This window comes from Chamaea fasciata, unplaced genomic scaffold (genome assembly GCF_029207755.1).
Source record: "Chamaea fasciata isolate MVZ Bird 193981 ecotype frontalis unplaced genomic scaffold, bChaFas1.0.hap1 SCAF_6, whole genome shotgun sequence".
In the NCBI taxonomy this organism is placed as follows: Eukaryota; Metazoa; Chordata; class Aves; order Passeriformes; family Sylviidae; genus Chamaea; species Chamaea fasciata.
In genome coordinates, this window is record NW_027094091.1 from 63,311,724 (window position 1) to 63,328,122 (window position 16,399).

At 36.6% G+C, this 16,399-nt stretch overlaps 1 long non-coding RNA gene across 1 annotated transcript in view; it reads right to left on the minus strand.

Moving 5' to 3' along the window:
• Positions 1-16,399, minus strand: part of LOC136291490 (uncharacterized) — a 66,611-nt gene that overhangs the window by 49,786 nt on the left and 426 nt on the right. The gene's annotated exons all lie outside the window — the stretch shown is intronic.

The window sequence follows — 16,399 nt, forward strand, 5'->3', positions numbered from 1 at the left end:
ACTTTTAGCTGCTATTTTTCCTGGATTGTTTTCCTGTCTTTTTCAGAAACTACCTGGAATGAAGAAGAATGCTGAAAACCTTTATAAATAGTCCAAGACCCACATGCAGAGGCTGACCAGCAGTTTCTGCTTTTTACTTGGGTGCTCTCAATCAGCTGGCAGAATAACAAGCAAACCTTCATGTGACGCAGGGCATGTTTGAGACCTCCTCCAGCTTAGGAGAGCAAAGATGATCCAGACTGGAGCTCTGTCCTCTGGCTTGATGAAAGTCAGCAGAAAAACAAGACACACTGATGCAAGGAACTGCCCATGCTCATCTCATGTGGAAAAGCCAGCAGGAAAGCTTTCCCTCCTACATTAACTTCAGGACTTCCTGGCCTAACTAGGTACCTCTACAGAAATCAAATGGCAACAATAATCCTAGAGTATGGAAGCCCTAAGGCTTCCCAGCATGGTAACAACAGCTCTTCTAGACTGCAAATGCTTTCCAGGCCCAAGTTTTAAAAGAGACATTTGCTTTCTCTATGTCAGCCTCTGTACCCAGAGGTGGCACAATAAACAGTAAAGTTACTGCATTGCTTTCTGTTTGGGCCTCCTAAAACCAGGAAGGTTTTAGATGGGAAAGATGGGAAAGAGCAATTGTTTCTTTGTGTACCCCTCTCTTGCATTATTAAATCTTTCCCTTTTTCCCCCAAAGCTACTAAAGAAATAGAATTCTTAACCTTCCACCTGCTTACCCAAAATAAAAAAGAATAAAAATGGGAATGTTTTCTTATTCTCTTTGAAGTTCATTGGATTCAAGCAGACTGTAATACTGAGGTTTGGTTAGTTGCATGCACTGCATGCTTTGTGTTATGCTCCAACTTCCTTATTTATTTATTTTAGACAACTGAAACAGACTTGTTTTTAGTATAAACTATAGACTAAAAAAGTCAAAAAAAGAGCCAGTTTGACAACCTCAGTGTATGATGATGTCTTTGACAGAATAGGCACAAGCCAAAACCAGCATTCTTTCCCTACCTTGTTTATTTGCATCAGTCTTAACTTTGAGATACCTCTTTTAGACTGAAGAGCAGCTCAGCTTTAGCAATCCTTCTAGACTTTGCCTTAGGTCTTGAAACAACAAGGAATTTTCAGATGGGAGGAGTGGAGTTTTCATTCAGAAAGAAGACAGAGCCCACTGCCACTCATGCAGATTAAGGGAAGGAGGAGACAAACACGATGCACAGTGATCAAGTCACAAATGCTGGGAACTGAAATATCTCAGGGAATCTCATCTCCTCCTTCTTCCCATCTACCACCCTCCAGCCAATTGCTCTGCAAAAGACCTGTGAAGGGGTGGCTGCTGCCTGTGTTCCCCTCTTGGACCCATAACCACGCTGCAGATGAACAGCAGAAACCACAAGATTGCCCTAAACACACAAGAACAGCACCTCTTTCCTGTACACTCCTAAACGTCTTGGAAACCACCTCAGTTCAGGAATGTCGGTGTCCTCCTCATCCCTGCAGAGGCACAGTGACAATCCTGCCCAGGTCCCAGCTACCTCTGATGTGTGCCTGCACACTGGCTCAATTTGCTCTGATTTCTGCCTCATGCTCATGCTAAAAGGTGAGGCTCCAGAGACGAGAAGTTCAAGCATGATGGCCCAGAAAAATTTTGCAGTGGAAAAAAACATTCTGTGGGAATGAAATGAATACAACCTTTAAGTTAGTTTCTTTCCTCACAACAACTTTCTAAGGATTTAGTTGAGAGGTACTTGTCAGTATTTCAGTCTCTTGGTAACAAGTAAACGTGAATGGTAGGTAACAGGCTCCAGCTCTCAAGGAAATGTAGGAAACCTTGGAAAACAGTAAGGAAACTGTAGAGGAAGAGCACTGGTTAGTACTGGAAGGATATTTGTTGCCACCAACTCTGAATTAAGCTTTAGTATTTCTTTCATTTGCTGGACCTGCCTCAGGTTAATTCATTTTCTGCCAGACCAGGCTTTGGTCTCACAGTCAGTGATGACAGGCAGCAGGTTGTGACAGATGAAGTTGTTCTCAGGTGCCAAACATAGACTGACATCACATTTGCTTCTAGTCCAAGAGTATTTTCCTTTACCTTGAAAGGTAAGGTAGTTTCTCGGTATTAGTGGGCAAGAGCAGGGATAGGAGCAGTTCCCTCTGAAGCAGCTCTTGCCATGTTCACACCTCCACTTCCCCTCTACTGAAGTTTCCGAAGCCTCAGTCATACATTTGCTTACAAATCTGACTGAGGTAATAACTCTCCACGCTTGTAAAGAAATGTAATAATAATGTAACTATATGAACATTTAATATTTTAATAGCAATATGGTGCCATCATTCACGCTGTGGCTATATCTCATCAGCATCCTCTAAAGAAAGATCTAGAAGAAGACATAACACAGAACTAACAGACAGGATTTCAGACTGGGTTTTTATCCTAATTATCACAACCAAGAGCAATGGTCCTTAATTGTTAAAACACCAGCTCCAAACTAGAATATTCTCAGATTTCTGAGGGCCATGTGAGTGTAAGCAAAACAATTGTATGGATACCATTTTTTATTATTACCTGCATGCTGAGGATTAAATGAGAGTCCTACCAGTTCCGTTCATCACATCTGTAATTTTAATTGAGAGGTGACACTTGTCATCTTCTCCTGCTTACTTTCTATTTGTCATGTTATTTTTCATATTGGCAAGCCACATCTTGTCAGACCTTGTGAATATTCTCTAAACTGGTTAAACAAACTGACAATTTAGAATAAATATTCATAAATCATCCTTCCTGCTGTTAGTCAGCTAGTTAGTCCCATTTGTTCTCAACTCCTTTCCTAGCACCTGAGGCTCAGGTGTCTAAACCTTTGAGATTACCTGAAGATAAGAAAACACACTTTTATTTGGCACTCAAACAGTGCATTCTGCTTGTGTATGTTGGAGGCAGCAACTCCATACCCAAGAAAATTTTTTTTAGGGCAAATTAAATGAATTTGTGTATATGCACACATCATTAAAGTACAACATTTAGAATTTATGCAAGATCTAATTGCCTGTACGCCAAATGGAGTTTTTATTGCTCTCTGTAATAGGAAATCTAGATAACTCTTTTTGTTTGCTTGTATGCCTGCCAATATACAAGTTGACATAATTCAATCTTTTAGATTCAAAGCAACCAAGATGATTAAATTACTTGCATATTATTATATCTTCACAGAAACTCCCTCTCCTGAAATATCATTAAATCTGAGGGGGTTTGTTTGTTTTTAAGAATATTGAGTTGAAACAGAAAACAGTCAACACAAATTTTAAGTCTACATAAAAAAAGGGGAAACTACAATTTATTTAAGACATGTAAAAAATGAATGGCAAGTGAGTGATGGGTTTTTTGGCTACTACAGAGGACGAACGAAAAGAAGTAGGTGCAGGGAGACCTTTTCTGACCAACATATATAAACCCTAATTAAAGATATGTCAATTTGAAAAAAAAAATGTTACTAGTAAACAAATGCATCACAATTTCAGGGATTGTTTCAAGCTTTTTGAATGTTTTCCTGATTATCCTGTATGTTAAGGTTTTACTGAAGTTAGTCTCATTATGCAGCTACTAACTCTTGTATTTCTTGTAAGCATGAACAGTTAAAACACTTCTATTACTGTCTCATTACTAAAGTGCTATAAAAAACCGAAAATTAACGCCCTGTGTACATCAAGTGCCATTCACAGCAGAACGGCATTCACATTTCCCTATACAATTGCTTGGTGAATCTTGACCAAGCACGAGTGATAAGCTACTCTCTCAGACTGTCCAAGAATATAACATGTAAAAAAAACCCCTTAAATTCTAATTATCAGTTGAAATTAAGGAGATCTGTCCACGTGATGTTTGCCAGCTAAGGAGTCTAAACTACTCTGCCTCTCATGCTCCCCTTCACCTGTGTCCTCCCACCCACTCCACCTAAAATGTTGTTTCTCTTGGAGATCATTATCCTAGCCCTGGATGCTGAAACACTGACATGCTCCAAACAATAATTTAACCTTTCAATTATGGGCTACCCAGAACTCCAGGTATTCAGGTTTCTTGTATACAGCTGCCCACTTATAGACCCTTCTGGTGCCAGCAACACCAGCAGACCAGCTGGCATGTAAAAGTAATGCCAAAGTACATAATATTCCTCTCTGGATACCTACTGATCATGCCATCAATACTCAAGCCCTGAAAACAATGAGGAATTTACCTAAATGGAGGTCCTGCAAACCTAGCAGAGATGCTTACATGTTCTCTTAATTTAGTTGATAGAAGGCCAGACCTGAATATGAAATAAAAAAAAAAAGTATTTTCAGTGAAAATCATCAAATTTGCCTGACTTTACTGAAAACTTCAACAGAAAAAATATTTCTATAAAAAATAGTATCATCTGCAAACAAAGGAAAATCATCATTAGTTTCTCTCCACAGCCAGAAGCTGAGGAGCATAAAGGAGTCTGGAAAATGCAGAGTGCTTTATAAACATCCTTAAGGGTTTTACTAAACCACAATATAATACATTTTTTAGCTGACTAAGATAGAATCACTCACTCTTCCTTCTTGAAGAGTCAGGACACTCAGTTCACATGCTGGCTGAACCTCACTTGCATCTCATTTCTTATCAGCAAAACACAGAACATTTTAAAGAATTTTCAGGTCTTTTCTTTTTGGCCCCCTCAATCCCTACTTTACAAAAGGCTTTACATTTTTTTACAATACTTTACAATTATTTCATTACAGAGATCTGGGTAATTTTCTAGTTGTGGCATGTATCAACAGTACTATGCCAAGTTACAGAGCTGTAGGAAGTAAATCTAAAGAGATTAAAACAAACCCATATTCTTCCCTCCAAATCTTCACACAACCTGATTTACACAACTGTTTTCTTCTCTTTTTTTTTTCTTTTTTTTAATTTAGTGCATGTTCATAAAACTTCCTTATTTTACAATCATAGGATTACAGAATGGTTTGGGTTGGAAAGGACCTTAAAAGTTGCCTAGTTCCAACTCCCATGCCATGGGCAGACATATCTTCCACTAGACCAGGTTGCTCAAAGCCCCATTCCATCAGGTTAATTATCATTTAAAAATACAGTACACGTTTAAAAAAGTTTTCAGACACTGTGTGAATAGCAAATTCAACACCCATGAAGCACACCACAAAACTTCTGAGAGAGTTCAAAACCTTAGGCTAACTTTGTAAATATTGGTGTAAAACAAAATAAAAACCTTAACAGGTGCAAATCCAGTGACAGCTACATTAAATTCACAAGAATTTCTATCCCTGAAGATTAATGTTTTCACTGATCTTTCACAGATAATTCAGCAATAATCCCTTTATACAGGCATGCAGATTCAGTTTTGCAGATGAAGTATCCTCCAAGAGCCTCAGCTTGGAGTTCTTTTCAGAAGCCAAAGGGTAGTATTTCAGATTACTTCAATAAAAGTAAGACAGTGATTAGCAACCGTATAAATTTACACAGTTGCTGAAATATACACATTTTAGCTGCATCACAGGCTCACACGTACTCATTGGAATTTTCCCTTTTCTTCATATTGACTGCAGACTGTTTGCGTTTTCTTTCATTTTTTTTACCCCACCTTTTCCATCTGTTGGCTCCTTTATCTCCATCTAACTAATGAAGGTTTGCCCATTCCATTTTAGAAATTTCAGCTATGACAGTTGTGCATGCTCATTTAAAGCACTTCTTATTTATACCTAGCCTGACTTTGCTGTGCAAGGACTTGGGACTAGAACTAGTCAGAAATTTATTTCATAAAATGGGCTTCTCCTAAAAATTATTCCCATCATCTCAGAATAATTATAGGATTAACATGAGATTCATGTAAAATTAATTTTCAAATAGATGTGACATTTTTTGGTTGGGCTTCTATTAAACTAGTTTCTTTAAAACATTAGGCTATGCAGAACATTTGAATTTATTATACCAGAAGTGTGTTTGAAGCACCACACAAGCCTCTCATATTTATCACCTGTAGCTCACCATAGAGGTCAGCTCATAGATTCCCTCATGTGATACTTTGAATAAAGACATCAGCTGGATTGGTAGGGCCAGTTTTAGCAAGTCTGTATATGTAAAAAAACCCAAACCAAAACAAAACAAAAAAAAACCCAAACTCTAGCATCTGCAAAATATGAAGAAATTTAAGAAATTACATTTAAGAGGTACAGTGTGCTACTCCTGTTGCGGGGAACCTACATTGCTTTTAATGCACAGGAAGAAGGGATGCTAAAACATTTTATATATTAAGGAAGATTAGCTGTATTATTTTTGTCAAGCAGTAAAATGGAAAAGCACATGTTTAGAAACAGAGCTAACCCATATGCATTCTCTGTACACACATAACTAAGACAGCACCAAATTTAGGTAATCACAGGCACATTTGGTCATTTACAATAGAGCTTTTCCTTTGTTTACCAAGGGCACTGCTTATGTGGAAAGAATTAAACCTGACTGTAAATACAATCTATCATATAATTCATTTTCACATTCCATATGGTTTGAGAATAACATGAGAACACTTATTTCTTTTATAAAGGTCCTTCACATTTTATGTCTTCGCTCTCTTTTTATATTTTACTATATCAAATCTTAGTGATTGGTTACTTTGTTCTCATCCCACTGGGCCTGTTATCTGTAATTAAATATAAGCCTCCTTGATATTAGTAGTGTGCTGATGGATTGTTGCTTACCTACCAGGCAGCACTTAGAGAAATGGAGGTCCTTGAAAGCAAACAGCATCAGAGCATAAATCAGCTAGAATGAAGACAGGAGTGAATATAGATTTTTGTGGTAGGAACGCTCAGGAGATTGTTCTTCGAAGTCCACAGATTGGAGATTACATTCGTATTGATTTATCGTCAGACGTTTATTGATCATTGGCTAAATGACTCTACAGATAAACATATGTATCCTTCCACTTCTGCCACTAAACCTCACCTTACTGATGATGCAAAAATAAAAGCATAATCCTCTCAAACTTAAAGTGTTGATTAAATGCTGCATGAAATTCTGTGTGATACAATGCACCTGAAACAAATTACAAAACCCAACCTCACCTCTTACTCCCATTGGAACAAATTAAACCTGACTAAAATATTCCAGATTTACTTTCAGCATTTTAAATAAACCATCCTGTGACTATCTCTGGAATTCTGAAATCTCCTTACAGCATTTCCTGTAACACCACATATACATTAAAAACAAACAAACAAACAAAAAAACCAAACAAACAAACAAAAAAACCCCACACTCCTGCAAATTTACAACTACTTCCAATTTTCAAACTGCAGGGCATTGCCATGAAGATTTGATGTCATGGACAATGGAAAATCTGATGAGTAGGAGCTGTCAGCAAATCCCTAAAATTATTTTCAGCTCGTCTTATCAATTCACACCCTGCAGTATCATAAAACGGATCCTATATTTTTTGAGGCCAAGGCAGTTTACAAGAGTTCAGTACTGAAGTTTTTTTTACTTAAGGTCAGATTTTTTTCTAGTATTTTTTTTTTCAGAAACACTTTTTTTTTCTTCCCATTTGCATGTTTCACTTAGAAATATGAAATTCAAATGTGATCACACCACAGATCTATTTTTGCAGCATGTGTAAATCTAACAATTCAGACATACAAGTCTCCAACGAAATGAAACCTACTCTTCAGTGTTGTCTGCCATTTACAACACACTGATTTGGTGAAACCCCTATGATCCTGCACTCAGTTCTTGTATTTACTCAGGAGCAACCAAAGCACCAGTAAATTTAACAACAATTACCTGGCTATAAGCCCAGATAAGCCAAAATGAAGTGGAGAAGGAATATACAAAGAAAGAACCAGTTAAACAAAGAAGATACCAGAATACATGCAATGAACTGCCAGCTTTGTTTTAATGAGCTTATGGGTTTTGCTCTGGACATCTGCAAAGATTTTCACACACTAAAAAACAGAGAGGGTCACCTGAGCTCACAGCCTGTGCTAATCAACACTCTTTCCCATCCAGACTGGAAAGTGGCACACAGAGATTTATCAATCCACCGGTTCCTGGTGCCTCAGCAGTGTCCTTACCCCCAGCAGGAACTCATTTAGTAAGAAGAGACATCAGAAGCCTCTGCAAGTTCGAGGGCACTCTCCCACCCTATCCATTTCTAAATGGATTGTTATGAGTGCCTGAATGTAATCACTCCACCTTAAAAACCCCAGGAAAACCCATCAGAAACTTTCTACTTCATACACAGTCTCTCTCACAAAGAGTTTTTGGTTCTCATATGCCATGGTAATTTCTCCCAGATCACTGAGGAACTCCTCTGAAACCTGTTGCTGGAAGAAAATCCCTAACACTTCTCCAAGCCATCTGGTCTCCTGATCTTTCTCTCTCTTGCTGTTACAGACTGTAATTAGTCCCAGCTGAACAGGTAGGTAATCTCCTCTAAGAGTCAGAATCACCCAGGGCATATGTATTTCACTGCAGAGCCAGGACCAATATTTACAGATTAAAAGCATTTTCCTGTTATCTTCCTTTCCTTGTCTTCAGAATCCACACAAATAAGATGGGATTGCAAGTTCATAGATAGGCAAATTATTCACCACGTTTTACAATGCAGATAGAAATTAAGAAAGTACATATTATTAATTCAAAATTCAAATTGACATATACTAGAGCTTTCCCACTGGAAAAATAAATCATTAATTGAGAAGAAAAAATACTTATTTGCAGATAGAAAGTATTGGTTTTGTAGAAAATGATGTCAGAAGCCAAGGGTTAGAATTTACCTCCATAAGGAGGATTTTAAATTAGGAACTGTTAAGTCAAAGAAATTGTGCCGAGTTGGAATTCTGGAAATGCATCTAGCGATGTTTAAGGTTAACCTATGTATAATACACCACTAGAGTGAAAATGTCTACTGTCAGAAATGCTTTTAGAGAACTGTAGAAACTGAAACACCAAAAAAATAATGAGCACTTTGGAACAGAAAAGCCTATTGCTTGCACTTGATTTTATGAAAAGAAAAAAATAAAACTAGTAAAACAGTATAAAAATATTTTTTCTTTTCATGGTTATAGCTCCAGTGAAATGTCTAAACCAAAACAAATTTTGTTCATTATTGTTCATTATTTATGTTGTTATGAGCAGCCAGCGACAAACTTGACTTATAAGAGTAAATGCAAATTGCTCTTACTGCATCCATACACTCATACTTATTAGAAGTGTGGAAAACTCACATTGAATAATGTGACTTTTTTCATATTTGCTTCACTACCACCATGATATTATAACATATAGCAATTTGAGGATAGGAAAGGAGAAAGGGGAAAGGAAGGGAAAAAGAAGGAAAAGGAACAGGAAGAGGAGGGGAAAGAGAGGAAAGGAAAGGGAGAGGAAAGAAAAGGAAAGGAAAAAGAGGGGAAAGAGGAAAGGAAATACAATCCTGAGGGAAAAAGAAAAGTAGATGACCAATATTGCCTGCTTTACAATGACTGGGCTACACTCATCTGTATACCTTTCCCTACTTCTCCCCTCTGTCCTTAAGAGCATGTGCATATTTTGAATACCTTGAGGTGAATTTCACATTATTTATGTTGTAATTACCATGATCTATGGTAGAGACTTACAGACTCTTGGGTGGGCCCCTGCCATTCTCAGACTGGCAATAACCACCGTGGGGAAGCAGAAATAGTGAAACACATCAAATGCCTTAGAAAATAATGCTGTGTCATCACCTAGGATAAATAAGACTTTTTTTTTTTTTTTTTTTTTTTTTTTTTTTTTTTTTTTTTTTTTTTTGGGTGGCTGGCAAACAGTCTTCCTTCACTGACAGCTTCAAATACCATCATCACTCAGACATCTGAATTAACCACTCTAGATTGACGCTGTGAGTGCACAGTGCTCATTTGCGTTGATAATGGCACAGCACTGTCTTGGGCACATCTGCTATCTCACAGTGTACCAAGACTCACACACTCATAGCTAGAACAATGTGCCAAAACTGCCCCAAAAACTCACTTGTTTTAAATGTTGCTATTGAGATTCACAAAGAATAACACAGCACTAAACATGGCAGGAAGGGGTGTTTGATGAAAATACTGATTGGCAGCCATGTGTCCCTAGTTCTGCTCCTGATTTTGCAGCTGACCTGCAGTGTGAGACAAAACGAACCGTTTTTAGGACATTGTGCCTTTATTTACCTATCCAACAGATAAGGTAACTGAAATCTACTTTTTTTCTTTGAAAGCAACTGGAGATAGATGTGGGAACAGCAAAACGATTGAGAGCAAAAAACCTCAAGCAGGGGCACAAAAGGCCTTGATGAATGCCTTCGTGAATAATATCGTGATATCATTTCTTCATCCCTCTAAATAATTTCCATAAAAAAAATGTAATTCTTCTATAGAATCTGATGATACCATTTGGTTCTGCAATTTTTGTGAGGACCTGAATAATATTGTGTGAATTCTGTCTTTGATGAAATGAGGCCAATAACTACCAATCAATCAATTCTGCTCAGATTTTCTACAAAAGAACTACAGACACACATTACAAATAGGTACAAATATTAGTAAATGGGTATTAAACAAAGATATTTTACTGTGAAAATCTCCTAGGCCCAGTTTAACAAAGAGCTATGCCTGGAAATGTGTTTCATATTTGAGAAAATGAGAAAATGTTTGTGTTGTAAAAACTGGTCTTTTACAGTCAAGTTTTTACCCCATGTGCTATCGTGTGGATAAGTAGTTTTCTCAGCCTTAATTTCTTATTTTCCCTTCTTATTTGACTAACAGCTGGTAATGCTGGCATATTATAAACTGCCAATCTCTTCAGAAGCTGCACTTACAAGCATTAAGTAAACATCAGTTATTAAAATTAAGTCTTCAACATGCTGAGAAGCATGCATTTCTATCTCAGAATACAAGTAAATGTGCTAAAAATGAGGATGGTGAGCTCTTTTCCTGCCTACCCCTTCTGCCAAGGGTAAAATACAGATTTTACTCAAGCTATCCATCTCATTGTGATGATCAGAGTAGTTTTTTGTGACAAAGAAATACATCTAGAAAAAAAAAATGGGTTTTTGTAAGGTATCTTGTCCATGACACTTACATTCTACATGATTTACATGCGGTAATGTCTTGTATAGATACCCTTAGTTATATAAATACCTGTGATGAAATGCTTTGGAGTTAGCACAGAGAGAGGTACATCTAGATACCCTGGGGAGGGAAAAGCCATACTAATTCTGGAAGCTATGTTTGACACCTTGATAAAGCTTATGATTAAGGAAACACACAAAGCAATAAAAGGAGCTGAAAGTGATTGAAATATAGTAGAGAAGAGAAAAGGAACAACGCCAAGTTTAGGTGGACAAACTACAGAAGGACATGTCTGATTTAGTGAAGGTGAAGGAAAAAGTGAGTGGAATATGACTCTCCATCCTGTCCTGGGATTAGAAGGGAGTCCAGCCAAATTTAAAGGAACTGTAAGTAATCTAGCTATAATCAGTCAAGGAGTATTAAGTGAATGGATTGCCAGTCTCATTTATTCAACAAAGAGATTAATTTCTGAATAAAGCAAATCTGCATGAAAATTGTTAGAAAGAATCACCAAGTTTTGGCTCTTACCCTTGAACATCACAGGAGCCACGTTCCCAAATCTCATCCTCATACACTAAGACTGGCCCAAGGATCACATTAAAAGCACAGAAAACACTATTGAAGGCAGTTTTCCTCCTGCTTCTGTGTATTTTATGTATACGCATGTACAGCAGTATTATATACATGGCAGTAGTGCAAACATATATAATAGATAGAAACTGGCAATATTCAGTGTGAAAGTTAAGAACATATTTGCAGCCTAATAAAACCACAGACCTATTTTTTTTTACCCGTCCTATATGATTCACTTCAAAAATTGCCAAGCCTTCCTTGCCCAGCATTTGCACTACAAAGCATTGCCCAAAATAATAGAAAGATAGGCAGCTGCATTGTAGGTTTGCCTCAACACAACTTGATTTATCCAGTTGCTTTTTCTTCTATATTCCTTTTGGTTTTATTTTTTCTTCTTCCCCAACACATGTACAAAGTGAATCTGATGCCTGGTATATATGGTACAGCTGAAAGTCTTGTTGTGCCTCAAGAAAACCTTGTTGATCAATATCAATTCTATGTAACTTACCGTGAATTCTTTGATCCTTCTTGACTAGTTATTAAAAAACCATGTCCTTGTGTTAGTCATATACACACAGCATTTCTGGCTTTTTCTCCAATAGTGATACGGGCACACGCAGAAAACATTGAAAGGAAAACATAATTCCATTTGGACAAATAACACTGATTGACAGAGTTATTTTTAAGAACACTTATCACTTAGGCTTTTATGTGTAAAATGAGATAACAGATTTTTTTTTCTTTTTTTTTTTTTTTTTAACTGAGAAACACTCTTCAAGTCCGAGGAGACTATGTTTCATCAAGAATTCTCGAGTGATGTATTTGCTCCGTGATTATTCACAATAATTCATGTCTTTGTCAGCCATGCATTGCAGAGTATATATGAACATGAATCAGATGATGGAGTATCAATAAAAGTAAAAAAAATATATTTCTGTTGAGAGTTTTCACTAGATTTATTTGCTAACACATTCACACTGAAAGCAGAAGACATTAAGGATGAGCTAGGAGCTCTCTCCTTATTTCACTGATCCTACATGGAACGAATGAGAATCTGGCCCTGGAAACACTATTACCACCAGCTACATTTCTACACAACACACCAGAAGCTATCAATAAGAAAGTCCTAAGGAAACAGTGTACATCATTTCCAATGTAACTTTTCCCCCCTACTTCCTTCAAGTAGGAAATCCTTCTCACGCAGGCAAGTGAACTTTAATTTTCTGCCTAACAGTAAATCTGCATCTAAAACCAGGATAACAGTTCCTGTTGTGGTTTTGACATTTATTTGAATAGTAATGTGGTTGCCAGGCAAACCTCAGTCAATTAAAGCTTACGTTTCTATGAATTTCATATTTGTTAGTGGTACTCCAGAGTGCCTGTGGAGCTCCTTGGAGTTAAGTATTGTGAAAAAAACACAAAAAAAAAACAAGCAAGAAAAGCAACCCAAGAAACGCCTCCAAAACTAAAAGAATTCCTTTATTCTAAAGAACTTAAATTCCAAACAGAGTAAGAAAAATACTGAAAAAATCTGGAGCTAAAATATTGTAAAGGAGTTTCCTGATCAACTAGGAAGGAAGTTAAATATTATGACTCCTCCAGAGTCACTGGTCATTCCTACCTTTCATTGAATGAGCTGAAAAATATATTTTAAATCTGTCAAGTAGAGAGCCTGCTAAAAGTCAACATTTAACAGAGAGAATTTTGAGGAGAACCTGAATAACTATACCACAGTGAAGAATAAAGTTCAGAATATATCTATCTGATATATGTTAGCTCATCAGATACACTGTGAATCACTTACAAAAGAAACCTTCATGTTGCTGCTAGGATATTTTCTATCAAACATTCACCAGCTCTGACATAATTTTTGTAAATGCTTCTAATTTATATGAAGAAAGTATATGAAATCACTGTAGATATTGTTGTTTATTTTTAATTTTCTATGGGTTATAAAACGCACATTTAGAACTAAATGCCAATCGTTTCCTCTTCAATGTTGCTGAACAAGATATCAGATTCCTAATGAGGAAAAACCAGAACATCAGTTTGTTATGCATCTTATTCATGAGTACATCCAGAAAGGATGAATAGATGACTGACTGTAATAAGGAATAGCTAATGATACACAGCACAGTAGACATTTTTCATTATACATCACTTCTCTCCAGTTACCAAAAGTATGGATTAGCAATGATGCTGGGAAAAGGAACACACCTGACATTTTGGTGCTTCAGTCAGCTCATACAAATGAGCTAATTTTCAACACATTGTTGCAAACTCAACAGAACTTCCTGAACGTCTTATATTTTCAAATTAGAGATACAGGGAGAAAATTTTAGATTCCTCTCTTTTGCATTTAGTTGACAAAGATAAAAGGCAGTGAAAATACTTATGTATGTATCACTCAAATGAGTGAAATGTGATGAACGAAGGAAAAAGACAACATCAATAAGAAACACATTCCCTGTTAATGACTCTAATTTGTGTTTCTGCCTTTTTGCCTCTTGCAGTCTTAACAAAGGCACTGCCATAGCACAGAAACACTTCCAGGATAATGGAAAAACCAGTGAAGAGGGTTTGTTTTTTACCTGCATGAAAGAAAAGCATGTTTGCATAAAGTGATGCATCCAGGCTTGTGTTTCTAAGAATTATTCCTATCCCAGGCTCATGTTTCTAAGAGTTATTCCTATAACAGAATTTAACTGAGTTTTTATGTATGTTTATAAAGTATCATGACCACGAGAAGACTTTTTCTAACCTTGAACAGAAGTTACATCTCAGATACAGTGATTGCTCTAATGCAGGCGAGTGGGTATTCCTAAACATGAAGGTTAGAGACAAACTGCTTGTGCCAAACATGCAAAAGGGTTTCTTAACCATCCAAGTCTGCCCCATCCTACCTGTCAGACCTTTTTTCCTCCCTGCCCTCACATTTTCCAATGCACAATATGCACAGGGTCATGCAATCTTTTCTTTGCTGACCTTTGAAAAACTGCTTTGAAGTCTCTCATAGGACACTGAAATTAACCCGTTGGGAAGGAGAGAACTATTTGGGGTCAGAATACCCTTTCCTTCCTGCAGAAAGCATACTGTATACCTATGGGAGAAATATTCCAAAAAGAGATGGTTGTCTGTCCTTCCACTCTCTTACTACTATAATCAGAGCTTGAAAAGTTCATTATTCTACATATTTCTGAGATGTGTTTTATTTGAACAGGAAACATCTCAAGGAAATATCTGTTAATGGAAATCTTATGACCGAGAAAAAAATCATAGAAATTTTGTGCTTCCAGTCAGAACTCAGTTGTTTTGGGTGTTTTTTTTTTCTCTCATAGCACACCAAACTAAAACAAAAATAAGGTGTTTCATCCTTCTTATGTAAATGAGTATTTTTAATTCACCTAATAGAAAAATAATTCTATTCAGGCATCAAAAAAAAAATTATTAGAATCCTAACTGAATAGCAAGCTGCTAAAAATTATTTCACATAATGTTCTAAAAGAAAAATAGCATGGATACCTTATTCTATTAATTCTTTAATTTGAGAAATATCCATAGATATAAGAAGCAGGAAAGAAAACCCAAAGTTTTGGAGTAAAGGTCTTACACGTAGCCAGAGCCACTACTGAGGATGATACACTTGCTTGCTATTTCAGAATGGTTAATTAGAAAGCTGTGTAGACTTTTGTAGAAGCTAAAGAGGAAGAGACCAACCATCAGATTTCCATACCTCCAAACTGATGGTGAGGTGAGATTTGACAAAATTAATATCTTTGAGCAGTGGGGTTGATGTCTCATTAATTCTGTTTTATTGTATAATGATGCTTTGGGATTAGCAAATACGGTTTGTCATTCAACTTTAAAAATATACAAACCTGTACAAGCTTTATTTTCTATTCTAGCCTCTCTTTTTGCTACATGTAATACCTTTGAGAATAAAACTCTGTTAATGTTCTAATACATTTTTAATGAAGAATAACAAACTGTTAAATCGCACATTAATTATTTTACTACATCCTTAATGCAATGAATAAGTAAACTCTTTGACATAACTGCTCTTATAATATGAGTAGAAAGTTGCCAAAACATGGCTGGTAAGTGAAAAAGACACTGTCCACATACCAGACTACATCTACTGACATGTGATTACTGTCTAGCTACTAAATAAACAATAATCATCCATGGTTTCAGGAATATATAAGCACAAGCCCATGACAAAAAAAAAATAAAAAATCATGAGATACTGCACTGAGATACAGCTGTCAGATGTGTTTTGAAATGATCATAATTTTCTAAGTAAGCCAGTGGTTGTTTTTGCTTGTTTGTTTGTATTTCAATGTACATGCTTTACAACAATCAAGAAAAGGAGAACCCAAAACCAGAACGTGAGATCTAGCTTCCTTCTAAATTCAGGACCTTAAGACCATCTCTCTTATGAATGCTACAAACCAGGTCTATTCCTACCTGCCAAACTAGAAGCTTGAAATAAAGATCCCTAGGAATACAAAAATATTAGCCTCAATGTAAATCTTGACAATAAGCCTCTAACCTAATTCTCAAAGCTCAGTCCTAAGCAGCCCATAAATTGATATAAGAAGTGTGAAACTTTGCAATCAGAAAACCAAAGGAGGTAAACCTGCTCTGCATGTCTGAAAGGCAGACCTGACAAGCCCAGCATGAGAATAACAAAGTT